The 27,727-nt window shown below is 43.8% G+C and overlaps 1 protein-coding gene and 1 long non-coding RNA gene across 2 annotated transcripts in view; both read left to right on the plus strand.

Annotated features, from left to right (window-relative positions):
* Nucleotides 1-27,727, plus strand: part of RAPGEF5 (Rap guanine nucleotide exchange factor (GEF) 5) — a 199,888-nt gene that overhangs the window by 964 nt on the left and 171,197 nt on the right. The window lies entirely within an intron of this gene.
* On the plus strand, nt 4,542-12,356 carry LOC106727140. Its single transcript, XR_001363297.1, has 2 exons — nt 4,542-5,395; nt 12,193-12,356. It is a non-coding gene; the product is annotated as an uncharacterized LOC106727140 (long non-coding RNA).

Below are 27,727 nucleotides of genomic sequence, written 5' to 3' on the forward strand. Positions count from 1 at the left end.
CCTCGCAGCGCGGCCAGCCCTCCAGGCAGCAGCATCGGGGCCCACGTGCGGGGTCCCAGTTTGCAGGAGGCGGGGACGGACGTGTGTGCTTGTTTGGGACGCCCCGTTGCAAGCTGTGGGCATCGGGACTGGTTCTGGCTGCCACCGGGACCGTGGGGGGACCCTGGAGTGGGACGTTACCCGTTACCGAAGGAGCTGCTAGCTCCCTGGCTTCGGAGTCTCCAGCTCTTAGCGCTCGGCGACGCCCCCTTGCACAGGAGGGTGCACGCCCCCCAAATCTTAATACTTTCTGACGGTGTGTTCAGATATGATTTTGTGTGTGTGTGTGAGTGTCCCTCGTTGGGGCTTAAGAGCATCTAATGGCCCAAGCAGGGCAGACAGTCAGACATGTTTTGTGTGCGAGAGAAGCAATGGCCTGCTGACCTCCTGGCGTCTCCCACTGACCACTTGGGAGGCTCAGCACCTGCTGGCCCTCAGGTCTCCCTGCTCACCAGGCTTCGGGGCACCGTTGGTGGGTTCTACTCAGTCTTTTTAAAAAAATGTGTCATTATTAATCAGGCTTTACTGAGAAGCTGCAACAAGGTAGATTTGGGGGCTAGAACTTAAACGAAGTCTTGGCTGTCTGCCTTTGAAAGAAAGACATCTGTGGGGACTTTTAGCTCTTGCACAGGGAGTCTGGTGGAAGCTTGAGAGCCAGGGAGAATCACTGGTTCTGCTGTGGCTTCCTGTGGGTCGAGGAGGGTCTGAATTCACATAGGTCTCCAACCTCTCTAGGCTGTTCTTCCTTTCTTAGGCATTTCCTTTCCCACGATGGGATGGCTGTACATGGTCTACCTCAGAAGGATGTTCTGAGGATTAGCTGGGCATAGTAGGGTGTCTTTGGGTTCATGACCAGAGGCATTTTTTATAATTACATATATATATTTCGGAGAGGAAGGGTGAGGGAGAGGCAGAAACATCAGTGATAAGAGCAAATCACTGATCGGCTGCCTCCTGCACGCCCCACACTGGGGATCATGCCCACAACCCCGGGCATGTACCCTGACCAGGAATCGAACCAGGACCTCCTGGTTCATAGGTCAATGGGTCAACCACTGAGCCATGCTGGCCGGGCTGAGCAGGGGAGTTTAAGTATTGCCCACAAGTGACCTCCCCGTGTAGCATAGGGGATTGCCTGCAAAGAATTCGAGGAGCTGTGTCCCAAAGATGTGACAAGAACCAGAGCGTAGACTTTGCAGGAATCCAGGGAAAAGTAGGTCAGATCGCGCTCCTGTTATCCTGACAGTTACTTCTCCGTGGCACAGCGCACGGAGGCACGCGGGCAGCCAGGCAGGCTGGGAAGGGAATGCCGAGGCTTTTGTGTAAACAGGTCTTAGTGTTCATCTGCATGGAGCCAGTGGTTCTTGCCGCCTGCGGTGATGCCGTGTGCCTTGCCAATATGCAAGTTTACACTTATCTTCTCAATTATTCTGAATATGGTTACTTCAAGTAATGTATACTTTATTAACTTTTCTTCAGTTCTGATACTGTATTCTCTTTGAGACAGTCCAAACACATTTCATAGGTGCATGGCCAGTTTCTTATTGGGGGAAGATTGTCAAATTTTCCATGGTTGGAAACTCATACTTTTCACCGGTCTTGCCCTCCTTTGGCTTTGGAACTTGGAACCTCCCATAACGAAAGTGTAGGAATGTGAAAGAAAGAAGAGTGGGTGAAATGTGTGCCGGTATTAGTCTGCTCAGGCTGCCATGACGAAGTGCCCTAGACTGGGTGGCTTAAGCAGCAGAAATGTATTTTCTCACAGTTCTGGATGCTGCGAAGTCCACGATCGAGGTGCCAGCTGATTTGGTTTCTGGTCAGAGCTCTCTTCATAGGCTTGTAGATAGCTGCCTCCTCCCTGCGTCCTCACATGGCCATTCCTCATGCACATGGAGAGAGAGAATCTCTCTCTTCCTTTCCTTATAAGCCCACTAATTCCATCACAGAAGCCCCACCCTCATGACCTAGTCTAACCCCTGCCCCGACTCCATCTCCAAATACTATCACATTGGGTTTAGGTCTTCACGTTATGGACTTTGAGGAGACACACATTCAGTCCATAACAGGAGTGCTTTGAAGAACTGTATGTACCAAACCAGTTGGTGACTTGTGAGCATCTGAGGTAATTTGATTAGCTTCTTGGTTAGGGCAGTGAGGCTAATGCAAACGACTCATGGCTATATCTTCTCTGGACCTTTTGTTTTGTATCTCATGGGCTGCACCTCCAGATTACAGCTGAGTGATTGTACGGACACGTTAACATGAAATCATTACCCCTGGTTTTTTTAAAAAAAAAAGCAGCTCTGTGCATTGCACAAATTGGTATGAAAGTTTGCAATTTCTGCATTGACCAAGATCTCATTGAGGATCTGGTAGCTTTTGTCCACGCTGCCTTGGGCTCTCACAAATCTGATAGCAACTGTCATCCTGTAAGCTCTTCGGGGGTTGTGTTGCCCAACCAGAATGGCTTGTAGGCAATCTCTTCCTGGGAAAATCAAGCTGACATTTGGTTAATACTGCAGAACCCCAGGGTTCCTGGGTTCAGTAACTTCTAACCATATTGGATTCCAAATGCACACTGATTAAGACTCTTTGCACCTCTTTAGGCTAAGTGGGGAATGACCAAATTTTGACCTGTGGGAGGACCCTAGCTACTGCTTAAAAATTAGTGGTAAGATAAGGCACAGCTTGAATTCCCACCAAAACCCTTTATTCATTTGTTGAGATTATGAGAAATTAGTATAATAAGCACCCAGGCTTCAACAGTTATTAACATTTGCCAGTTTTGTTTCATTTATTTCCTCTTTCTCCACTTTTTTTTTTGTGTGTGTGGAGGCTTGTGTATTTTAAGGTAAAATCTAAAATATTATGTCATCTCACTCATAAATGTTTCAGTTTACATCACTGATAAGGACTTTTTACCTTTAAAGAAACAACTTCTATGCCTTTTTTTACACACAAAAATGTTAACAATAATCCTTAATATAATTCCCATATTCAGATTTTCTTTTACTTATGATTTGTTGGAATCAGGAACAAAATAAGGTCCTTAGGTGTTGAAATATTTTATTTGTCGTCCCCTGTCCCCTGCCTGGTTTTTCATGCCATTGATTTGTTGGGGAGAGTGGGTCATTTTCCCAGTAGAATGTCCCATTTTCTGGGCTGATTTCTTACCATGGTGTTGTTTCACTTGTTTCTCTATTCTCCATGTCTCCTGTAAGCTGGCAGTTAGATGGAGAGGCTGGATTAGATCCAAGTTCAAAGGCAAGCATCCTTCGTAGGTGGTGCTGCGTAAAATCCATTGCATCACATCACAAGATGCACGATGTCTAGATGGTTCTTTTTGAGATGTTAAGATTGATTAGCGGATTGAGGTAGAGTCAGCTTACCTTTCAGCCTTTCACCTAATCATTTTAGCATCATAGATGATTGTAGCCTAGATCTAAATCTATGATTCCTCTTTTAAAAATGTTTATCGTTTTTATTGATGTAGTTGACATATAACATTATATTAATTTCAGGTGTACAACATAACGGTTCAATATTTGTAGATACTGTGAAATGGTCACCACAATAAGTCTCGTTAACATCCATCACCACACATAATTGCAGAATTTTTTTTCTTGTGATGAGAACTTTTAAGATTTACTCTCTTAGAAACTTTTAAATATGCAATACAGTATTATTAACAATAGTTGCCAGGCTGTACATCATATCCCCTGACATTTATTTTTATAACTAGAAGTTTGTACCTTTGACTTCCTTCACCCATTTTGCTCACCCCACATGCACCCTCCAAACCTCCACCTCTGGCAACCAGCAGTTTGTTCTCTGTATGTGAGGTTTTGTGTGTGTGTGTGTGTGTGTGTGTGTGCGCACACACGTGTGTGTATGTGTTTTAGATTCCACATATAATGAGATCATATGTCTTTTTCTGTCTGACTCATTTCACTTAGTCTAATACCCTCAAGTTCCATCTATGTTGTTGCAAATGGCAAGATTTCATTCTTTTTAAATGGCTAAATGATAGTCCATTGTATATATACCACATTTTCTTTATCTATTCACCCATTTATGGACATTTAGGTTGTTTCCATGTCTTGGCTATTGTAAATAATGCTGCAGTGGACATGGGGGTGCAAGTTAGTGTTTTTGTTTTTGAGAAAGTACCCAGAAGTGGAGTTGCTGGATCCAATGCCAGTTCTATTTTTAATTTTTTTGAGGAACTTCCTTATTGTTTTCCATAGTTGCTGCACCAATTTACATTCCCATTAACAGTGCACAAGGGTTCCCTTTCCTCCACATCCCACATCCTCACCAGCACATGTTATTTCTTGTCCTTTTTGTATCACTCCTCCTGCATTTATTAATTGGAATTCTGTCTGTAAAAAACTCACCCTCATGGACTATCTGAGTCTCCTGAAATTTAGATTCTGCAGGAAAGACAGGGAAAAGGCTTAATTTTTTTCCCTTTAATCAATTTTCTGAATAATGATTTGTGCTCTAACAACCTCCCATGATAATCAATGTTTCTCTTTTTAATGTATCATTAAGAACTGTGGATCTTAATGTATTTGCTTCAGTCCATTGCAGTCAATATTCTTTCTGATGCTCAATTTGCCCTCGTCTCCTGTATACTGTTACAAAGGCCCCACTGGTGTCTGATACTTTCTTGCTTTCTGGTACAAGATATTCGAAGCTTATCTTGTCCATTCCGGGCTTCAGACCTGAAGTCAGCCATTTTCCCAAGGAGAACTAATTCTTTTTACTGAAAACCATTTATCTCCCCTGATTTTTGCTCCTCTTAGTAGTTATATTATTTTTACCTTGGTCTTAAGCCTTTCACCTTAAGTGTTTGTTTCTTTTAAATCCTTCTCATCAGGCTGTGTCTAAGACCGTCATTTTCTCCCTCTAATAAAATAGCTGGTGACGACCATCCGCTCCGTCTGTATCTCCTGCCAGAGCCTTGGCTCTGACTTTTTCTGAGCTTTGGCCTCCGTGATCTTTTCTGCGGTGCTCTCCACCTTCTTCAGCTCCTGGAAATCTGTTCATTTCCAGCAGCCAGAGCGCTCACCGATGTGCCACGTTGTTCCCCAAAGCCCAGCCGTGATTCTCAGGCTTTGGACTGGCTTCTCTCCCCGACCTCTTCCCCATCCACCCTTCCCTCGGGCAGGGTCCCTGACCTGGCTGGTGAGGCTAGAGAGACTGGCCGAACTGCTGCTGGCTCTGCTGACATCCTCTCATTTCCATCTGCGTCACTACCCGGAAAATTCCCTCTCCAAGAGGAACAAGGTAGCCCATCGCCCTGTCCAGGGTGAAGCGCGTTACCTGGGACTTCATCCCTCCTCTGCCGGAAGTAAGGCTGTGCTGATTGAGAAACACTGGCTGCTCCAGTTATCTGGCAGGCCCCACTCATAGTCATGTTATACACACATCTTCCAGGCAAAGCATGTACTTTGTTCTTTGTATTTAAATTAAAAGCAATGGCTGACACTTCATGACACTTAACTGCAGTGCCATGCGTGTTCTGATATAAACTTCTTCGAACCCTCACACCAAGTCTGTGAGTTGCATTCTAGATGCTGTTATTTGCATTCTACAGATGAGGGAAGGGAAACATGCACCTTGCCTAAGGTCACAGAGTGGGTGGGCGGAGGGAGGTTTGAATCCAGCCATTCTGGTTCCATAGTCCTTGCTCTGAATTGACTCTGGTTTTCCTCAAATGCACTGAGGGCAAAGGGTATATTTACTCTGAACTGCCATAGCCTTAGAGTACCTGCTGCTACCACCAGGTCACCCCGAGAGGGGCAGGTCATGCCGTTGGTAATGCCAGACGTTAATGTTCTTTTCATTTGAGCACACAAACGCTGGGGATAGACCTACTGGGTGTGAGGGCAGGCAGGGAGGGGGAGGACATATTGTGGCCATAGGTGAATGGTAACTAATACTAAAATTAAAAGTAGCATCCGTGTGTCATAAGCAAAAATCAGCCAGGCCCACCTTAATCAAAGTCAATCCAAAAAGCTTATGAATTTACCTGTTTAAATAAGGTCACTAAGGCAGGCTGGCATCTTCCAGGGAAGGTGAGTCAGATCAGACACGAGGGACACATGATGATATTATTTCAGAAGCATTGACTATCTACCAGCTCGAGCCTTGACAGTATTATACAACTACTAGAGGCCCGGATTTGTGCATGGGTGGGGTCCCTCAGCCTGGCCTCTGCCCTCTCGCAATCCAGGACCCCTCGAGGGATGTCGGACTGCCAAGGGATGTAGCAGTGACGAAGCGGCAGGCAGCCAGGGAGGAGCCCCAGCTGGGGCCAGGCGCAGCTCTGCTCCAGGCCCCACTGCACCTGCCGCTGCTGCCCCCGCCCAGTAGCACTGCCGCGGAGGTGGGAGAGGCTCCCACCGCTGCAGCTACGCTCACCAGCTGTGAGCCTGGCTTCTGGCTGAGTGGCGCTCCCGCTGTGGGAGTGCACTGACCACCAGGGGGCAGCTCCTGCATTGAGCATCTGCCCCCCTGGTGGTCAGTGCACATCATAGTGACTGGTTGTTCGGTCCTAACAGTCGCTTAGGCTTTTATATACATAGATGTTACCATGGCTACAAATAAAGTAAACACCATGGATGCCACCTCTAAAAATATTTAGTTGGGGAGAAGGAAAAGAAATTATAGATTCATTTATTCTCTTTTAATTTCATGTGAATTTTAGCAAAGGCACTCAATGGCAAGTTCATGCTGTACTTACTCATTTCTTTCTCTTCCTTCTGACACTCACACAGGCGGTGGCTGCTTAATTAGACCAGAGGGAAAAAGCCTGGGTTATGGCTTCAGAATAGGCCTTGAATCCCAGTGCCATCGCTCTGTATCCTTGCATGACATTCTCTGAGCTCTTTAAGCCTCAGTTTCTTCTTCTGTAATGAGATGCACTATGGGTCAGGTTTTCCAAGAATAGAGATAAGACATAGAAAGTTTGGGGCACACTGGAGCTTAAACTTTTCCTTCCCCAGCTGGGTGCTTATTCTAGGGGAATGGGCTTTCGTAGACATATTTATGGGAAGCTAGGCACAAAAATTTTTTTTTTTGCTTTCGTATGCAATGTCAGATTCTATGTTTTTAAAAATTGGGATATCCTAACAGATAGTGCGTATTTAAGGTGGTGCCTAAATAATGGTGCCATACATAATAGTCTGAGTTTCTCACTTGCACCATCTCTTAAATTGGCAGTAATTGGTAACTTGTGTAGCTAAAAATAGGTGGAAAGGTGGGAGGTAAGTCATTGGTGATGACTTTGAGGTTTCTTTTTTTGCTTTAATACAGTATCTGCATAATAACCCTTGTTAGGGATACGATAATTTCAGTAATATGTGGTCTGGAAGTAGTTTGTGAGAAGTTATACAAATTTCTCTGAAGGTAAAATAGTTAAAATCAATGACCTAACTTTTTGCGGTAATTTAGTGTTCTGAAAAACCTTTCATAAATGGATATGGAAAAGGGAAAGTCCGCAGACGCCATTGTGGACACTGGCATGTCTTTATTAGATTGAAACTTCAATAGCCCCCTACAGGGAGGAAATTACAGTCCAGAGAAATTAAGTAACTTTTCATGGTCACCCAGCAAGGAAGTAGGAGAGGCAGACAGGAGCTCAGGACTGTTTAATACCAAGATCTGTGTCTTTTCCACAAAACCATGTAATCTAAGACTTTGACATAATTATAACACATGGTTGATTGAAACAACGGATGCACCGGACATTCCAAGGCTTAGTGTAAAACCCAGCTGGCTCACTTTCAAGTGCCTTCAGTAATGGCTTCCAGGAGCGGTCTTTCTTGCACACTAGTGTCCTGGTGCACGAATTCATGCACATTGAAAGGAAATTAATTAGAAGAAATTTGTTTTTGTTTTTGTTTTTTTTAAATATATTTTATTGATATTTTACAGAGAGGAAGGGAGAGGGATAGAGAGTTAGAAACATCGATGAGAGAGAAACATCGATCAGCTGCCTCCTGCACACTCCCCACTGGGGATGTGCCCGCAACCAAGGTACATGCCCTTGGCCGGAATCGAACCTGGGACCCTTCAGTCCGCAGGCCGACGCTCTATCCACTGAGCCAAACCGGTAAAAGCTTATGAATTTACCTGTTTAAATAAGGTCACTAAGGCAGGCTGGCATCTTCCAGGGAAGGTGAGTCAGATCAGACACGAGGGACACATGATGATATTATTTCAGAAGCATTGACTATCTACCAGCTCGAGCCTTGACAGTATTATACAACTACTAGAGGCCCGGATTTGTGCATGGGTGGGGTCCCTCAGCCTGGCCTCTGCCCTCTCGCAATCCAGGACCCCTCGAGGGATGTCGGACTGCCAAGGGATGTAGCAGTGACGAAGCGGCAGGCAGCCAGGGAGGAGCCCCAGCTGGGGCCAGGCGCAGCTCTGCTCCAGGCCCCACTGCACCTGCCGCTGCTGCCCCCGCCCAGTAGCACTGCCGCGGAGGTGGGAGAGGCTCCCACCGCTGCAGCTACGCTCACCAGCTGTGAGCCTGGCTTCTGGCTGAGTGGCGCTCCTGCTGTGGGAGCGCACTGACCACCAGGGGGCAGCTCCTGCATTGAGCATCTGCCCCCCTGGTGGTCAGTGCACATCATAGTGACTGGTCGTTCGGTCCTAACAGTCGCTTAGGCTTTTATATACATAGATGTTACCATGGCTACAAATAAAGTAAACACCATGGATGCCACCTCTAAAAATATTTAGTTGGGGAGAAGGAAAAGAAATTATAGATTCATTTATTCTCTTTTAATTTCATGTGAATTTTAGCAAAGGCACTCAATGGCAAGTTCATGCTGTACTTACTCATTTCTTTCTCTTCCTTCTGACACTCACACAGGCGGTGGCTGCTTAATTAGACCAGAGGGAAAGAGCCTGGGTTATGGCTTCAGAATAGGCCTTGAATCCCAGTGCCATCGCTCTGTATCCTTGCATGACATTCTCTGAGCTCTTTAAGCCTCAGTTTCTTCTTCTGTAATGAGATGCACTATGGGTCAGGTTTTCCAAGAATAGAGATAAGACATAGAAAGTTTGGGGCACACTGGAGCTTAAACTTTTCCTTCCCCAGCTGGGTGCTTATTCTAGGGGAATGGGCTTTCGTAGACATATTTATGGGAAGCTAGGCACAAAATTTTTTTTTTTTGCTTTCGTATGCAATGTCAGATTCTATGTTTTTAAAAATTGGGATATCCTAACAGATAGTGCGTATTTAAGGTGGTGCCTAAATAATGGTGCCATACATAATAGTCTGAGTTTCTCACTTGCACCATCTCTTAAATTGGCAGTAATTGGTAACTTATGTAGCTAAAAATAGGTGGAAAGGTGGGAGGTAAGTCATTGGTGATGACTTTGAGGTTTCTTTTTTTGCTTTAATACAGTATCTGCATAATAACCCTTGTTAGGGATACGATAATTTCAGTAATATGTGGTCTGGAAGTAGTTTGTGAGAAGTTATACAAATTTCTCTGAAGGTAAAATAGTTAAAATCAATGACCTAACTTTTTGCGGTAATTTAGTGTTCTGAAAAACCTTTCATAAATGGATATGGAAAAGGGAAAGTCCGCAGACGCCATTGTGGACACTGGCATGTCTTTATTAGATTGAAACTTCAATAGCCCCCTACAGGGAGGAAATTACAGTCCAGAGAAATTAAGTAACTTTTCATGGTCACCCAGCAAGGAAGTAGGAGAGGCAGACAGGAGCTCAGGACTGTTTAATACCAAGATCTGTGTCTTTTCCACAAAACCATGTAATCTAAGACTTTGACATAATTATAACACATGGTTGATTGAAACAACGGATGCACCGGACATTCCAAGGCTTAGTGTAAAACCCAGCTGGCTCACTTTCAAGTGCCTTCAGTAATGGCTTCCAGGAGCGGTCTTTCTTGCACACTAGTGTCCTGGTGCACGAATTCATGCACATTGAAAGGAAATTAATTAGAAGAAATTTGTTTTTGTTTTTGTTTTTTTTTAATATATTTTATTGATATTTTACAGAGAGGAAGGGAGAGGGATAGAGAGTTAGAAACATCGATGAGAGAGAAACATCGATCAGCTGCCTCCTGCACACTCCCCACTGGGGATGTGCCCGCAACCAAGGTACATGCCCTTGGCCGGAATCGAACCTGGGACCCTTCAGTCCGCAGGCCGACGCTCTATCCACTGAGCCAAACCGGTTAGGGCATGAAGAAATTTGTTAATATCACTATTCGCATCTTGCTAATGAAAAGAAAATAGGATTCCACCAAGTCTCCTATCTACCTACTCCAGGACTTCTATGAGTATCAAATGAGATGAGGCATGGGAAAATGCTTCCCAAACATTTGGTTAAATTGTAAAATGTTTGCACCTGGCTATAAAGCAGGTCGGGTTCCTAGGCTGAAGATACTCCAAGGATGCTAGTTGCTAGGGACAGGAAGCTGGGTGTTGCTACATGACATCATTACTTGGTTCCTACAGCCACTGTTTCCGGGCTGGGCTGGGGGCCACATTTTGCGCCATGGAGCCTTGGCAGTGTTGGCTGAGATTTGGTGGGGTGTTGCTCCAGGGTGGTGGTGGGGCCTGTGTCCCACTTGGGGGAAGTCAAGTGTTGGTTTGTCAGTGCCAAGTCCATGGTGCCATTTATTTTTAAATGGCTAGTGCGCGTCATGGCAGCTCCTGGGTTGAGTGTCTGCCCCCTGGTGGTCAGTGCATGTCATAGCTACCGGTCGGCTGGACAGACACTTAGCCTTTTATGTATATAAAGGGTGTCCCAAAATTCACGCAAGAAGTAATTTTGATAGAAAACACAGGTTTATAATTAAAAATTGTAAATTTTTTATTGATTCATAAATTATACAGTATAAGGTTATGTATGGAATAGCATACATAAAAACTGGATTATCATGTTGCAATAGCGAGCACCATTAACTGTTATTGCCCGAGCAGCCGCATTTTTGAAGAAGAATGGTCCGATGATGCCTCCAGCCCAAAATCCACACCAAACAGTGACACGTTGTGGATGCATTTGTTTCTCAACAATCACTCGTGGATTTTCTGAACCCCAAATGCGACAATTTTGTTGATTAACCAAGCCATCAAGATGAAAATGAGCCTCATCGAAATTCAGCCACATTTATGCAAAACGGTCATGGAAAATTTCAACAAAAGAGTGCGTATGTGCCAGCAAAGCTTTTTAATTATAAACCTGTGTTTTCTATCAAAATTACTTCTTGCGTTAATTTTGGGACACCCTTTAGATCGTTTGGCAATGGCTTGAGCAGCAGCTGTCATCATCTCCCAGCAATACCAGCCTCTTACAAGAAACATGAAGGTTTAGGATGACTCATCCCAGAAGCCATTGTTTTCCCAGGAGGTTTGGAAGCTGACTAGGTCCACATTGCAAATGCACGTGAGATGTATGAACAAGCGGGCTCCTCTCTTGTGGTGCCTGGGAGACTGGAGCAGAGGGCGGAGTTTCTGGTAATAGAATTTCACTTCTAATGGCGACTTGATATCTTGACAACTTCAGATTAGGAAATGGGAAGTGCTGACACTGGAATAAAGTCATTGAGAGCACACAGATATCTTTTGCAACATTAAACCCTGGGATCTTTCTTTATTTTCTAATGTGGTGTGAGGACCCCGAGCGAATGGCCCTGACATTTGGATCCCAGGCCTTTTGAAGAACGAGAGGATAGCACCCCAGGAAAATGCACGTGCAGGCGTAACTTCGCATCTCATTTCAGGGGCCTTTAGAGGCCGTGAAGCCTGGGTCACTGCAGACCCTGCTTGTGGAGAGCAGCACGTGGTTCTATAATGATTTTACTTTTTATAAAATCTTTTTCTTCAAAAACCTAACATAGTCTCAAGCAATGATTCTCTTGTCAGTGAATACTTCCTTGAATTATTTTGTCGGTTAGTCGGATTGAAAATGGTTCGCCTCTAAAGGTTAGTGAGCCCTGGTAGGTGGTGGTGGTGCCGATGATTATTATTATTTAACAAGTCCTTATACAACATTTGTGGTCCAGTTGTTTGAAGTACTTTAAGAACATTAACTCTTTTAGTCCTTATAACAACCTTAATGGGGCAGATTCTCTCATTGTCCATTTTTATTCCAAAGAGGAAAATGAGATGCAGAGAAGAGAAGCAAAGTTGCCTGAGATCATCCTTTAAGTGGAGGAGCCAAGATTTGAACCCGAGAAAGCAGGCTCCATATGAAAAGGTCTACCTCTTCTGCTGTATCTTCTCTCTCAATAAAATATGTATTTCCTGATTGCAGTCTTCCCCCTGACTCTCTTGTCTATTTTTTTTTTTTTATGGAGTAGGGATGTATGTTACAATGATGTGATCATTTAATGGAATATATTTCCCCCTGTAAAGCTATTATTAGTGATGGTGTGTCTTAAAATTTTTGGTGTTTTAGAATGCAGGAACTATAGTAGAGTCATGTTTTAGTGTCTAAATTTAGCTGCATAGTTTATCTGTAGAAATATCAAAGTAAATCACAGCTTTAAAACAAAATCCATATCTATTTATGAAGTGTGAAAAATATGAATTAAGATGATTTTAACAGGGGATATGAAACTGATGTTGCTTAGGCGTTGATTTAAATGTCAGGAGAATAAATTTAAATTTTTTTCTTGAAAAAGCATGAAAATAGCCTCAGAGTAACATTAAAGTGGGAGAAACCAAAATCCTTTTCAGTGAAATTATATACACATATAAAATTTATTATTGGTTTCCTCACAGATTTTTTTTTTAAAGTCAAGTTTAAAGTTAAACCTCCCATATAGATTTCTGTTTTTAAAACAAAGGCCTGTGAATATGCTCAAATGACAATAGATTCAGACTTGCCTTTGAGTCACCAGACTTTGGGTGGTGAGCTGGCAGATCTCACCTGTGACTCAGTTCACCTTTTTTTATTTTGTCTGCTTTGTTCACCGGGCATTGGCTTCCCCCGGGTAAAAGGCTTTTCTTTCCTTTCGCACTGTTTGTGTTCCTGCAGAGAGCACCTAATTCAGGTTTCTAATAAAGGCCCAGCAAGCCCCGGCTGAAGTCGAGGGGTCCGGAAAGCCAGGCCTCTGCAGTCGAGCTGCTTGTCTTCCTGTACTTCCCCCCTAACTGGTCTAGCAACTTGAACTGCAGCCCTGTGGGTGGTTTTGTCATTGGGCTGCATTTGACTCTGTCAAATCATTTACCTGTAGCTGTTATGAGGCGCACAGGCAAATACTTGCGATTGCCCCACACTGACGCCTTTGGTGCTGACTGTAAATTTGTTTTACTCTCTCCTCTTCCTCTTGAGAGAAGTGAATAGCTTATCACTTCTGCTTAAACTAACACACTAAGTGTTGACTGTAATGAATACACACTACAAATGGCCTACTCCTCCATGGTGTGCTGTGAATTTGTATAGAAGTATGAAATCTTTTGTAGAAAACAAAGGTAGGGAAGATGTACGATGATACCTTTTAGAACCCAGGGGAAGCCCTGGCCAGTTTTGCTCAGTGCTTGGAGTGTCGGCCAGACCCAAGGGTCTCCAGTTTGATTTCCAGTCAAGGGCACATACCTCTATTGCAGGTTGGGTTGAGGCACAAGCAGAGGCAGCCAGTGATGTGTCTCTCTCACACTGATGTTTCTCTCTCTCTCTCTCTCTCTCTTATTCTCACTCTCTCCCTCCCTTCCACTCTCTCTACAAATCAATGGAAAAAATATCCTTGGATGAGGATTTAAAAAAAAAGAAATTAGGGGAAGTATGATGCCTCCATCCATTAAAATAGAATTGGCAGCGATGTAGTAGGGAGAACTTTTTTCTGTGTTTGCTACTTAACGACTGTGTGACCTGGAATAGGTCAAATTACCTTATGAGTCTCTCATGTATCCTCTCATGGAAATCAATGATGGGAGAGGGAGCCAGTTTCTTTTTCCTGCTCTTTGACCTAGGTCAGAGCAGTGGTTTTTCTCCATTGAGATGCCATGAACCTCCAGAATGCTTTGGGGGCATATCTTAAGCAAATGGAAAGATGGATCTTTAACATTCACCATGGCTCTTGAGTTGGGGAGGGGGAAGCTAATGCATTAGTAGGAAGAGCATTTGAAGATGCAGGAAGAATCTGATTAAATCAAGAACCTGTCCTATCAACAGAGTAAAAAGAACATATCTATAAATCTGTATCTAGAAGATGAAACTGGCCATAAACAGAATTCTGGGAGAGATGTCAGAAGAGAACTTGTGGCAGCCAACTCTATGTCTGGGGAAATATTACAAGGTGGTTTTATCTTCTTTTAGATAAGAGGTTTGTTGCCATTTCTTATCATCAATGAAAGCTGTTTCTTAGCCTCAAATTAGCATCAACATTTGTTGTCTTCTACTATCTTAAATTTATCATAAATCTTCAAATAGCACCAATTGAAGCACTCAGTTCCCCTCCTCTTGGCACATACCTCCTTTTAAAAAAGCCACTAAGTCGTATTCTAATTTACCTGGAATATCTAATGAAGTTAGAGCTTAAAAAACTCAGTAACGTCAATTCACGTACATTTTTATTTCACTGTTTTCATAACTTTGGGATAGGTGTTTCCTTCTTCTGCAGATTCAAAGGCAAGTTACTGAGCTTTTCTTTAGGTCAGGACCTCGCCATCTGTGAAGCAAAGATAGAGCCTATCCCACAGGAGTGGGACTGAGTAAATTAATATATGCAGTGATATTAAGACAGAGCTAGTCATGTCCAGATGGCTTAGTAAGTGTGAGCTCCTGCTGTTGTCATTGCCATCACCACCACCATCATCATCACTGGCTGAAAGGACAGATCTGAGGGTTTCCAAGTTCAGTCCCTTTGGAAAGCTGAAAGAGATCTTACTGGTTATCTTGATAGCAATTAAGTACAAAAACTTAGGCTCAGACACTGGTATCTTGCTGAAGGTCACAAGGAAGTTGAAAGAGATTCAGGGACTCCATAGACCAGACTCCATTTAGTGTAAGTGTCTCTGATCGGTTATCCATGGGCTGTTCTTCTTAAAGCTGTCAAAGATGGGGTCGAAAGGAGGAGTTCTCAACCTTTAGCATGTGTGAGAATCCCTGGAGGACTTGAACAACAGATTCCAAGGATCTGATCTTAGAGACTTTGATTTAATGGTGCATGAATGGGTCCCAAGGACCCACATTTCTATCAGATCCCAGGTGATGCTGGTGCTGCCGGTACATGGACCACACTTAGTAGCACTGGTCTAAAGGGTACCTTCATCATCAGAACATTATTGAGCCAGGAGTCTGCTTGGTTTTCTGTTTGCCATCTTTATGATGAAGGGCAAACCAAGGGGAAAACCATGACTCTAAGACCTTTATTGAATTAACTAGTGGCCTGGTGCACGAAATTCGTGCATTGGGGGGGCGGTTCCCTCAGCCCAGCCTGCACCCTCTCCAATTGGGGACCCCTTGGGGGATGTCCGACTGCCGGGTTAGGCCGATCCCTGTGGGATTGGACCTAAACCGGCAGTCGGACATCTCTCTCACAATTCGGGAAACCGGCAGTCGGACATCCCTCTCACAATTCGGGACCGCTGGCTCCTAACAGCTCGCCTGCCTGCTAGCCTGATTGCCCCCTAACCGCTCCCCTGCCAGCCTGATTGATGCCTCATTGCCCTCCCCTGCCGGCCTGATTGCCCACAACTGTCCTCCCCTGCCACGACCTGCCTCCTCCGCTGGGACCGGCCTCCATGCTGTGTGGACCCACAGGACCCCCCAGGCCTTACCGCGTGGAGTGGCCACTGGGCCTCGCCTCCGCTGTGCGTGTAGCCATCTTGTGGTGGCCATCTGTGGCAGCCATCTTGTGACGACGTCGCACGCGAGGGTCATCTAGGCTTTTATTAATATAGATAATATGGGAAAATCCCCCTTGTTGGCTTCCACAGAGTGACTGGCAGTTAAAAAGAAGTGAGGGCCCAGCCAGTGTGGCTCAGTGGTTGAGCATCGACCCATGTACCAAGAGGTCACCTGTTTGATTCCCAGTCGGGGCACATGCCTGGGTGGGGAGCATGCAGGAGGCAGCCCATCGATGTTTCTCTCTCACCGATATTTCTATCTCTCTCTCTGTCTTGTTTAAAATGATAAAAACATATTTTTAAAAGAAGCGATGAGCATGGGAAACATGAAGTGCCCCGGCGGCTGTGCTGGTCAGTCTCTGTCCATCCAGGTTCTCTCTCCCCTTTTCTGTTCTAGTCTGTTCCTTGGAGGCTGCCTCGGTGAATGTTCATCCAGGGCTCTCTGGATCATCGGGCTTTGATTTGGGTTGTCAACAGAAGGCCAGGAGGAGAGAGAAATCAGGGGTACCTGTGGCTCCTGCTCTCTCTTTTTCTTTGTGGTGCTGGTGCTGGTGACCGGGACCATCGGCAACTAGCCACCACCGGGGCAGTCCCCCCTCTATTGCTTTGGCTCTCTCCAGTCTCCAGTAAATCTGTCTTTCCCCAATCCCTCCTGCCTGTGAAAGACCTGCCACTACTAGCCCCTGTGTGCTGCAACATCCGATGGGTCTCTGAACCTTGCCCACACATCTCCAGGAGGCCCTTTCCCGAGCAGACCCTGGATGTCTGAGCCCAGGGAAGAGCATTGCTGGGGGAGTGACGTAGGAGGTGTAACCTTGCTGAGAAAAACCTCACGAACGGAGTGGGCATTGGCACTGATTGAGGCAAGGAAGCCAGCGTAGCCCCTGAAGGTTAGGTGGAGGGTGAGGACTGCAGGGAAGGCCTGGCCTCTAAAGCGGTGCTGGGCTTCACCACAGAAGGTCCTGAGTGGTCCCTGCTGGAAGCTACCCTGCACTAGAAAGAGGCCCACGTGCCTTTCCTGAATCATTCCTGTGCATAAACCTGCATGGTGAGGGTTCAGAATCAGAGGAGCGTTTATATGAGGAGTTCACATTCCTTCTCTGCAATTGCCTGACAGTTTCTTTTCTCTCTACCTGTGCTTTTTTCCCCAACACCCTTAGCATTGTTAGTCTATACATAGGAGTTATAAGAGGTTTATGGGGTATTTTGATCTTGCTAACTTTTGTCACAGTATATTGAACACGTTCTGAAATGCCTGCCAAAACTGCATCCACAAAGTAACAAATAGTTGAATGGAATAATTACACCTTTGGGTGCCTTTGCCCATCGGTTCCAGTGCTGGGCGTGTCGATGAGATGAAAAGCATTTTTTATGGTTTTGGGGCTCAGCCAAATCATCTTCTACAGTAACCTCCCCATGAAGCAAGACCTCAACACAGACTCCTACCAATTCTGTGTGTCTGTCAGGTCTCTGGTATTGAAATGTTGTGCCCAGGTTGAAACTATTTCACAGCTCCTATAGGTAATTTTGGGGTATCAAAGGTTGAATACCAACATCCAAATACCTTGTCTTGATACATGAAATGTTTAAAGACAAAACAGACCCTCAATCTTAAATTTTCTGCTGTTACAGTTCTTTAGGAAGAAGAAAAATTCTCTATGAGGAAAACTTAACTTGAATGTTTTTCCCTTTTCCTGGGTTTTCATATACTTATGTGTCAGGGAGTCAGGGGTATGACCTCTTACAATTGAGGCAAATCATGATGAAATCACATGTTACTCATTGTGGCACAGATTTAAGTCATATAAGCCCTTTGTTTTTGCCCTATTTTCCCCTCCTTTCTGGTCATTTGCCCAATAAGGCTTGGTGCCGCCCCCCCCCCCGCCCCTAAGAAGACAAGGCACTTGGAGCACAAAGGCGAGGGTCCCCAATCTTCAGGAAAGGGGGTGCTGCCCTAGATGGAGGCCGCCCAGAAGTGGTGTTAGGGGGAAACGCCCAGAGGGAGCGAGAGGGGTTCTAGGGCACAGGACACTGGTGGGGAGTCCATTTCGGTTCAGGGAACAGAGGAGCTCAGTGTGGAGGGTGCAGCTGGGCCCTGAGGATGGTCTTGCTGGTCTACCTCGTTTCCACCTCTGGTCTAGAATGGAAGTCCCCCCTCTGCCCATCGCTGGGGAAGGAGCCCTTTCTCAGTATCTTCCTCACTGGTTTGGCCCTAAGAAATGTCTGGTTAGCTTTACTCCTGGGTTTTTTGAAGACTCATCTCCTTACTTCTCTTGGAACAAGCTATACATCTTCATTTTGGGTTTGGTTTCCTTTGGCTTTACCATTCCTGTCTCCCCCTCTCCCCCCGCCCTGTTCTCCTCCTTCTCCCCCCTCCAAGCTTTGTTCCCTTAAGGCTTTTCAGGTGGGTCGCTTGCCCAGCACCTGAATCAGCTCATCCCATTGTTTGTTCTTGTTACACTGCACAGCCCTCTTATTTCTTCACCCTGTTACCATTCACCTGGCCCCAGCTGAGGGCTTCATTTCATATGGACGATGATGATAGATGCTTTTTTAAGGAGTTTGGGTGATTCAATACTACTCAAGGCTACTTTTGCATGTTACAGATAATTATGTTATGACTCCCTGAGAGTCCCTCATCCAACTTCCCTTAATTTTTTTTTTCAGACTATTTATTTAAGCTCTTACAACATTTATATTATCCTCTCCTTCTCCATGTCCAACTCTGACCCCACCTCCCACCAAGAGAAGTAGAACTTTTGCAAATAAGTAGCCATTACCTATCTGGTCTACACTAGGGGGTGAAGAGTTTACAAATGGTATTTATTGCTAATCAGCATTACATTTTCAAAACTACCTCCTTTGAACAGGTTGGCCAAAGAATGTATGCAAAAAGGTACTGTTGTGGTGCGAAGTAAGGTTGTAAAATTTAAAATCAGTTTCATTTCTTAATGACTGTAATAAATGAAGAAGCTTCTATTCAAGAAATTATCTTTGGAAGTGCAAGGCTAAAGAGAAGATGTAGTAAAGTGAATTAATGATTTTATTCATTGTTCTTTCACTGTAGACAGCATCTTATAATATAGCACTTACCTCTCACATCCCAGACTGAACTCCGATGTGGTCACCCCCTTTTTTGCATCTCCTAGTATCATTTCTTTTTTCTAAAAATCTGTATTATGCCCCTATGATCTGATTTGTCAGTCAGGATAGTGCAGGTTTTGCTGCAGTAACAAAAAAAACATCAAAATCCTTGCTCACAAAAGGAACATTTTGTGTCTGGGTGCTCTCTCCATGTCACGGCTCTGCTTCCACCTCATGACATTTCCATGTCATTGACTTCCACAGGGACTGCGACATGTGAAGAAAGAGTAGAGAATTTCACACAGGCTTTTAAATGCTTCTGCCTGAAGTGACTTTTGCTCAGCTCTCATTTGCCAAAGCAAATCACATTACCTGGTTTCAAGACACCGAGGAATTGCCCTCTTCCCAGGAGCTTTGAAGGAGGAAAGAAGAACAATATTAGTTATGTCTACCCCAGGCATCAGAAGCTCAGAAGGCAGAAATAAATTAAGGCATGATCCCAGTCTTTAAGTCCAGATGGAGAGAGAAACATGTTAATAGTATTGTAATATAGTTTTACAAAACTGTGCTAAAAACAAAATACATAGCATGATAGCCACTATGATAGAACAGAAAGTACCTTAGGAGCACAAAGGGAGAGAATTTACCTCCCTGGGTCTGGGAATGAGAGGAACACTTCAGAGCAGAGGTCACATGAGAGCTGGGATTTGTGTGTTCCCCGGGTTCACATCTAGAGTACGCTGGTAAGGGTGGTATCTAATTTTATTTTATGTGCTGCATAACATCTAAACTAGTAATTTGGGACACAGCTAAAAGAAATAGGCTTATCTGTTCTTTAAGACCTCAAGAAAGACATGAGAACAGTCTGTCAGCAATAGAACCGACCTGCTGGGTCACATGAAATGCAACACACATAGTTGGTGACTTGTAATGAGCCACTTTCACTGAGTGATTATGCTGCTGACAGTTCTTTGATCTCAAAAATTAAACTTGCTGTTACAGTAAGACAAGAACAAAGCCAAGTGTGAAATAACAATCAAGGTTAGTTATTAGGCAACAAAAGTTGCATATGCAGCACTTTGATTTGCTTAGAGATTTTGACATATTTTACATTAGATATGAATGTGGGTGGTGTGTTAACAGTGCAAAGAGTTTGCTTTATAGACAAAAGAAGACAATCTCATTCTCCGGTCTAATACAGCCATATTCCTGTCCTTTTTCACTGCTGTCACCCCACCTGCCCTCTTGCTGGGCCTTCATCGCGCTGGACAGACTTCCATCTCAGGGTCTTTGTACTTGTTTTCTCTGAGACTCTCTTTCTCCAGATACCACTCACCTGCTTGAAGTCTTCACTCCAAGGCTATTCTCTCAAAGAGGCCCCCTGGCCACTTACTTAAAATTGTAACATTTACCTTCTTCTACTGTCTTGTTCATATACCACCTTCTAATAGAAATAATTGATAATTAACTTTTTATTTTACTTATGATCAGTCTTCTCCCACTAGTATGTAAGCTACCCCAGGGCCAGGATTATTCTCTGTTTTATGCATGGTTATATCCATAATCAGTTAGACCAGTGGCTAGACCATAATAGGTTCTCAGTAATACATGTTGAACATATGGGGGATTTTTTTCCCCCATAAAGAACGGTACAAAAAGTTGTATACTTACATATATTTTTCTTCCACAAAGCCTCATCGTTTTTTAAATCAATAAATATTGTACAGCACCAATACCATTCCCTAGGGGAACAAGATTGAGGACCATTTAAGGAGCTCATAGTCTGGTGGAGTAACTTGTCTGATTCTGCGTAATATTTAATTAAATTCAGCAAACTTTGGAGTGCCTACTGTGTGTCAATACTGAATAGGGTTCCTGCTCTCTAGAAGCTTCTCTTTTTTTGGGGTGGGGGGAATAGGCTAGGACTTAAGCTTTGTTCCTTCACATCACGAACTTGCATGAACACCTTCCCCATTGCTGTTTGGTGCACTCCAGTGGCTCCTAGGTTTTCTCTCTTGTGAGGCACATGAAGGGTGGTATGCAAATGCTAGGCCACCCCATGCTTATATTGAACCCTCTGTCAACAACTGGTGGATTATCTTTCCATTAGGATTCTACCAAACAATACATGAAGTTGGTCTTCACATCTTATTCTCTCACCCAGAAAGTTATAGTGAAAAAAGATATTTTAGAAAAACAATCTGTTTTGATAAAAAAAAATTTATTTCTAAACCTCAGTTTAGAAAACTCCACTTATTACTAATAAAGCTCTATGGCATATTGCAACTAAGTGTGTCACGAAGCCTCATTTAATAATAATTGGTTTAGACGCTCTACACTATAAGAAGGAGAAAGGAGATCGAGCTCGATTAGCAGGGTTAAAGGGGATTACTGGGCAAGGGTAGTATTTCAGGACAAGACTTAAGTGATAGGGGGCAAGCTGGGCTGAGGGAACCCCCTCCCCAGTGCACAAATTTTTGTGCACCGGGCCCCTAGTTTAATAATAATTGGTTTAGACGCTCTACACTATAAGAAGGAGAAAGAAGATCAAGCTCGATTAGCAGGGTTAAAGGGGATTACTGGGCAAGGGTAGTATTTCAGGACAAGACTTAACTAGTTGGTAAGACAGCAGAGAAGAGCATGGCCTGTGATAGGGGATTTGAGGGGTGGCCTGGCTGAGGCAGGATAAAATGGGGTAAACAGAGGGGATCTGGAAATTGAGGGAAGGTGATCAGTGATCTTGAATTTGTTTTTGTGTTAACCTTGTGAACAGAAATGGAAAAATCTGTTCATATAGAGCAGGGGTCCTCAAACTACGGCCCGCGAGCCACATGCAAATACAAATATTGTATTTGTTCCCGTTTTGTTTTTTTACTTCAAAATAAGATATGTGCAGTGTGCATAGGAATTTGTTCATAGTTTTTTTTTAAACTATAGTCCGGCCCTCCAACGGTCTGAGGGACAGTGAACTGGCCCCCTGTTTAAAAAGTTTGAGGACCCCTGATATAGAGGTTGCCAGATTTTGTATTTAATGCCCTGCTAAAAAAATTTTTTAAAAGTGGGATCTAACATATGACTTCAAACTTCTTTTATTTTGCAATATAAAGATTGAAAAAGATTCAATAGCTCTTACATTTCATAAGAGAAAGACATCTTAGCACAAAAGCAAAAAAACCCACAAATAACTAAAGGACTACTATTCATAATTAAATAAACTTAATTATAAAAATGTTTATAAAAAACTTACTACATTGTCCTTATTCTTATTGTGCCTCACATAGACATTTGGGAACCACTTCACACCATACATGTATGGTTTCTGGGACACAAGAAGGTTGAGGCTGTATGTGGACGTGATCTAACAGATGTAAAATGGCCATCAGAGGGGGTTAGTCTAGGCCAGTGGTCAGCAAACTGCGGCTCGCGAGCCACATGCGGCTCTTTGGCCCCTTGAGTGTGGCCACAAAGTTTCAATTGCACTGTACGTGCGCGCCCATACGTGGTATTTTGTGGAAGAGCCACACTCAAGGGGCTGCAGTTTGCCGACCACTGGTCTAGGCTTTGGTGTGCAGCCTGGAGAAGGAGAGGTGGGAGGCAGGGAAGTCACCTGGAGGGTTGCAGTTCAGGTGCTTGGGGCTGAGGGCCTGTTCTAAGGGGGAGGCATTGGGAATGAGAAGGCTGTGAGTTGGGGAAGGATGGGTGCTAGGATTTAGTGATTTCTTCCTGTGTTAATGGACAGCTAAAAGTCAGCCAGCACTCAGAGTAAGTTCCTGGGGTTAAGAGAGCGATAACTGTTGGAAATATGACCAAATAGAGACAACAAAGGTTATCCTCATTCTACATAGAAAGCCTCTCAGATTCCTGAGACTCTTATTTGAGAAACTATGAGAAAGAGTATGTATGTGTGTGTGTCTGTGTTTAAATGAAGAGCTGCCTCTATGTGTGTGTGTGTAAGTCAGCTTATATAAAGGAAAAAGAGGGAAGGGGATACTTTTTATTTATTTGTTTAAAAAAAATATATTTTATTGATTTTACAGAGAGGAAGGGAGGGGGATAGAGAGTTAGAAACATCGATGAGAGAGAAACATGGATCAGCTGCCTCCTGCACACCCCCCTTACTGGGTATCGAGCCAGCAACCAAGGTGCATGCCCTTGACTAGATCCGAACCCGGGATCCTTCAGTCCCCTCTCCCCTGAGCCAGACCGGTTAGAGCGGGTATGCTTTTTAAGTGACTCAATGGTGGTATTTATCTCCAGGACACTTTTTGAAGTTTCAGTTACTTGGTTTAGGGAAGGAGAAAGGAAATGGCTCCCATTCTGGTGCCTCCCCTCAGAGCCCCTGCTGCCCTGGGGCCTCCATGGAGCCGGAGATGGATGCCCCCCCTCGCTCCCTCCCCAACACGTGTCCTCAGGCTGCATCTGCTCTGTGCCAGGTCCCCACCTTCAGTGCTGGATAAGCGGTGTGCCAGCTGCCCTCAAACCCAACCTTGGTTTAGGCGGAGGGAGATAGGGAGAAGATAGCTCTTGTGGGAAGAGAGGCAGCTGACTGGATACAAAGGAGAGTGTTTATTTCTTCTCATCACTCCTGACTTTCTCCAGTTCTTAAATTTCTCTGCATGTGAAGTCCTGGGAATGGTGGCCTGAAGATACTCATAGCTGCTTTTCAGAGCAGACTCAGGTAGAAAGAACATTGCCAGCTTCTGTAGCTGGCCACGCGAAATCCACCTGCCTTCTGCTTGAAATTGAGAACCAGGAACACCTCTATTTCTTGCTTTCATAAATTTCATGATCGCTGCTTCCCACCCTCTAAGATGAGGACTTGGCTCAATTACAAGACAAGTATGTGCTCTCCTCCCCCATGTCTACCTCCTCTCCCTAGTGTTTCTCAGGTAATTGACTTGTTATTGGGCCAGAGGACAGTACAGGCTTTTGTGTTCACCTAAGCTTGTCTCTATAATTGGATTTGGGACGGGATTTGGGACAAGTCAGTCAGGGGTCTTGATTGCAAACAGAGAAACCAACTCTGAAATTACTAGAAAGAGATTGGAGTGCAGATTGACCTGCAGAATTTTTGGAGGCTGGAGAGGTAGGCATCCAAAGGGGCAGGAACCAAGAGCGTTTACAGAGGAGAAGCCACAGAATGTAGGCAATACAAGCACCAACGCTGAAACCAGCCAGCTGGGTTTCTCTGCCGCTCACACCTGAATGACCATGGGAAGTTACTTACACATTCTGTGCCTTCATAGGTAATTATGAGTAGTGAACACATTAACATTTATAAAAAGTGCTTAACACAGTGCCTGGCAAATGATAAACAGTATATCAATGTTTGGTATATATATATATGTAAAATAGTGTATGGTACACAGGTATTTAGTTGGCAGATATATGCCAGGTTGCTCTCTAAGCTACAGAGAGTCTATGTCCGCCGCCCCTTCTTTGCTCACATTGGCTTTACCCTTATTACAAATTGTCAACCTTTGCTCAAGGCTTTGTTTCAGTTCTTTGTGGCTCCCTCAGAAACATCAATTCTGGAACATTATTAATGACAGAAACAAGTAGAGATCCCTGTCTATATTTGGGGCTTTAGTTTCACTTTGCCACTGTAGGGGTTTAGAGCCAGCCACCCCAAGATGCGCCTCTGTGGTATGCGGATTATTTGGAGCTAAAGGCAACTGAGACCCTCTGGGCTCAAGAGAAACTTCTGAACCCCCACCCCCAATTACCTAGTGCGATTTGAATTAGGGGCCTTACCCATAGTAAGAGATTGTCAGAGATAACCTATATATGGCAGGGCTAAATTACCGATTACTGAATATGTGCTCACCCTATAATTACCTTCTGAATCCCCAGCATGCTTTACTTCATCCTCAGCCCAGAATGTCTTATCTACCTCATTTTCCCTTTTTTGCCTGGAATGCTCATTTATGTGGGGGTCTCTGATTCTCTCAGGCATATGGAGGTTCCCATACATATGTATATATTTAAATTTTGTCATTTCCCCTTGCTAATCTGTTTCATGCCTATTTGAGTATTAGAATAGGCAAAAGAAACCTTGAGGGTAGAGGAGAAAGTTCCTTCATCCACCACACTGAGGCAGGACAGTAAGCAGCTAGGAATATTCTGTGACAAGTGGGATGGGGAAACTGAGGCAGATGGCTGACTCAAACTAGCCTCATCCAGCACCCCAACTCACCTGCCTCCTTCGCCCTTGCATGACCATTCCCTTAAGCATTGGCCCTCAGCACCAAAAAAATCTTTGGAACAAAGCTGTGGGTCTGTTGACCCCAGAGATGGAGTTTTGGTCAACCTAGAGATCGCATCTAGGCCTCAGTTGCATTTCAGCTCTAGGCTCAGAAAAGCAGCAAAGCCAGATGACATATGGTTGACATCAGGACCTGAGGCAATGACTAATGACCTCCTACCCTAGTGCTGACGGATCAGTAAAGACCACGACCCTAAAAGGACACACCTGGAAAGCTGATGAATATTCTATTGAGCCCTGGCTGGTGCCACACAGTTGGTTGGGCATCATCCTGTGCATCAAGAGGCTGCTGGGTTCGATTCCCAGTCAGGGCACATGCCCAGGTTGTGGGCTTGATCCCCAGTAGGAGGCAGCTGATCAATGTTTCTCTTTCTCCCTCTCCTTTCTCTCTTTCTAAAAATCAATAAAAATATTTTTTAAAAAATTCTACTGAGATCCTCCCATAAAATTCCTGCCTTTAGAAAACGAATAAAAACTCTAAAGCAAAGAACCCAGCTCCCTTGCTTGCAAGTGCGCTCTCTCTCTCTCTCTCTCTCTCTCTCTTTCTCTCTCTGTCTCACACACACATGTGCGCACGCATTTGCACCTTCTTCAGGCATGTATCTTTGCCTCTTCTCTAAAGCTCTTCTTTGCCTCTGGAACTTGTTTCCCAAGTCCACAGAGTCCAACTGGCTCACTTTTTCTGCCTCTGCGCTAAGTAAACTTCCTCTTGCACTAGAGTTCTTGGCTCTGAATTCTTTCTTTGCCAAATTCAAGAACCGAGGTCGCTGAACCAAGAGCCCATCTCGTAGGTAACAACATCACCCTCAGTGATAGTAAAGTCAATTTTTCATCCACTTTGTCGTTGTTGTTTATTTGACACTATGTTTTCATGATCATTAGTAACATCCCCTTTACTCTTCCTCCTGTTGTTTCGTTAAATTATAAACAGCCCAAATGGAAACTCTTGTAGAAGATAAACCATCCAACCTCTATGAAGATTTTTAGGAGCCCCCTTCTCTTTAAAATGTAGCAATAATATTTAATGATAAAAAATAATGGGAGATATTTGCAATACATATTCCTTTCCCTTGTCAATTTGGTTAAAATAAAATTACATCTATTCATTCTTTTGCTAAGATACTCTTTCCTTTAAGTAAGATTGTTGAGTGTTGGTTATTCTGGCAAATCATAATATTTATTTATAGAGATGCTTTACTTAAAAAATCAATGACTAAGTATATTCCATGCATTGAATATTCTATTTTGGGTCCCACGATTACTTGATTATCCTCTCTTTTTCTGCACACAAACACATATAATATCTAAATATGTAGTCATGCAGTTCTGCCTGATTGTGAATATGTAGATATGTAAGTACTTACAATTTTCATCTATTGAATATTTTGAAAATTCAAGGAGCTAAAATAGTGGAAGTATTTTTATTGAGAATATGAGAAGTGCAGAATCATTATAGTGGAATATTAGCATTTAATATAAGTGTATATATAAATATATATATTTATATATAACAGAGTTTATCTCATTGGCAGGCAGTATAAGGAGATTATTAAAAGTGTTTTGTTTCAATTATATACATATGTATACATGTTTATGAGACCTGGGTCACCATATAAAATGAATTGCTTATTGTGGGTTGCAGTCAAAAAAGTTTGAAAGGCAAAGCTTTATTTATTTATTAATTAAGTATTTTCATTGATTTCAGAGAGAAGGCAGAGGGAACAGAGATATAGAAACATAAGTGATGAGAGAGAATCATTGATTGGCTGCCTCCTGCACGCCCTGCACTGGGGACTGAGCCCGCAACCTGGGCATGTGCTCTGATCGGGAATGGAACCGTGACCTCCTGGTTCCTATGTCGACGCTCAACCACTGAGCCACGCTGGGTGGGCAAAAGGCAAAGATTTAAATAAAGAGCCACAACCTCTTCCAGTTGTGTCTCAGCTCAGCTTGTAATGGGCTGCTCCCTCAGGCATAGAAGAGTGTGAGAAAGAGAGAGACAATGGTTGAAGATTAAATGCAACACCTAGTGGCTAATAGGACTGTGATTGTGTGGAAGTGTTTGCTATCCAGCTGGAGATACATAGGACTTAAGTGGGAGTTATGTGGAAGGAATTGCCTGCCATGAGTCATGGAATTAGTTTATAATTGGAAAGCTTTCAAAAACAAGTTTCCCTACGTGTGTCAAATGTAGTTGGTAATAAGAAGTGGGGATTGACTTTTGAAAACCTTTGTTAGCATTGAATCGGCTACAGAAATGTGGGTGAGAGTGGAGGTAGGAAGTGCTTTGCCAGGAAAGAGCCAAATTCTGTTAACTGTAGGGGGAACCACCCTCATTTTTACCTTCAGATTTAAGGCTTTATTTATACCGATGACTTTTTGTGCTGCATTTAAATACATTTATAGGAAGAAAACATGGGCACACAATTGTGTTAACTCCTGGAGCTTCATTTTCTGGTAATTACACTTCTGTTTTTTAATATATATA

This window comes from Myotis brandtii, unplaced genomic scaffold, assembly GCF_000412655.1.
Source record: "Myotis brandtii unplaced genomic scaffold, ASM41265v1 scaffold374, whole genome shotgun sequence".
NCBI classification, from domain to species: domain Eukaryota; kingdom Metazoa; phylum Chordata; class Mammalia; order Chiroptera; family Vespertilionidae; genus Myotis; species Myotis brandtii.